The sequence below is a fragment of the Cynara cardunculus genome (genome assembly GCF_001531365.2).
Source record: "Cynara cardunculus var. scolymus isolate 2C chromosome LG 2, CcrdV1, whole genome shotgun sequence".
Taxonomy (NCBI): domain Eukaryota; kingdom Viridiplantae; phylum Streptophyta; class Magnoliopsida; order Asterales; family Asteraceae; genus Cynara; species Cynara cardunculus.
Genome location: NC_037529.1, coordinates 35,952,956 through 35,954,234, shown reverse-complemented (window position 1 = coordinate 35,954,234; position 1,279 = coordinate 35,952,956). Strand labels below are relative to the sequence as shown.

Here is a 1,279-nt window from a genome sequence, read left to right as displayed (position 1 = left end):
TAGGATTTACCTTGTAATTTTAATTAAGCTTTTGTCATTAATATGAAAATCAAGATTTGCTGATGTAATATTCTCTCTCCTCTCAATCTAATCATCTTCTTGAATATCTTCTTTCTACTTTGATGTTCATCACAATCTATAAAGATCATACCATGTTTGTATGAAATCTGGACTCATCACATATTGGTTCAGAATTTCTTTGAGAGTTCAAGATGATACTGGAATGGTATCATTGACATAATTTGATCAAGAAGGTAATAAGGTTTTGAACCAAACGGCAGCAGAGTTATATGAAAAGGTTAAAAAGGTATGGTTAGAGGTCTTATCCTTTTGTAACTGTTACTTTTTAGGACTCTAAATACCTGTTAATGTAAAAATTATTTGTTTTCTTTGTTAGAGTGGTGATGTAGATATGTTTCCAGATGAGTTGGATGTTTTGCTTGATCGGAGGTTTACAATAAAAATTGATATAACTGATTACAATATTAAGAACAACTGTTTCATTTATGGCATTTCAAAGCTAACAGATGATGATGCCATTTTGAGTGAGTTGGAGATGAGATGCGCTTCTCAACAGGTGTTGATTTCAGTTTGCAAAAAATATTATCCTATTTAGTCTAAAATCTTTGTTACTCTAACATTATTTTAACATTTACTTTGTAGCCTGCTGAATCAGAATCAGTAAATCTGCATTCAACAAATTTTAGTTCCCAAGATAAGTTAAAGGTACTATAAGTGCCACATTCAATGTAATTTGTAAAGACAACTACAAGCAACTAATTTTTCAAATGCCACAACTAATTATTATTTTATTTCAAGGATGTTGTTTCATATACTGGTGAGAATGCAACACCATCCGATGTTGATAAAAGCACTGCAGAAGTCTGGATTCAGAAGAAAAGTTGTGTGAGAGAAGGCTTAGCAAAAGAGTTGAAAGGAAGCGGCTTTTTGAAAGTTTGTATGATGCCGATCAAGAAGGAAAAGGATCGGCTATAAAAACATTAAAGATTCCTAAGGTTGAGAAGTAATATTCTTCTTTTTGATGAACAATTACATTAATACTCCCATTTGGTATTGTGTTGGTAGTTGAATTTTTTCTTGGACAATTATTTCTGCATTGGTGCATGTTAAACCCCACAATGCAAAATATAAAAAGTAATGAAAAACAAACAAGTGATGAAGAACCAAAAGACCAATGAAGACATCAAGGCAGAAACGACTAAGTCTGGATTCGACCATTGGATCGATGGATAGACTAACCAGAGGATCGATGGAAAGA

At 32.4% G+C, this 1,279-nt stretch overlaps 1 pseudogene; it reads left to right on the top strand.

Moving 5' to 3' along the window:
• LOC112506065 overlaps positions 1-996 on the top strand; it is a 21,783-nt pseudogene extending 20,787 nt beyond the window's left edge.
• Positions 997-1,279: the final 283 nt, after the last annotated feature.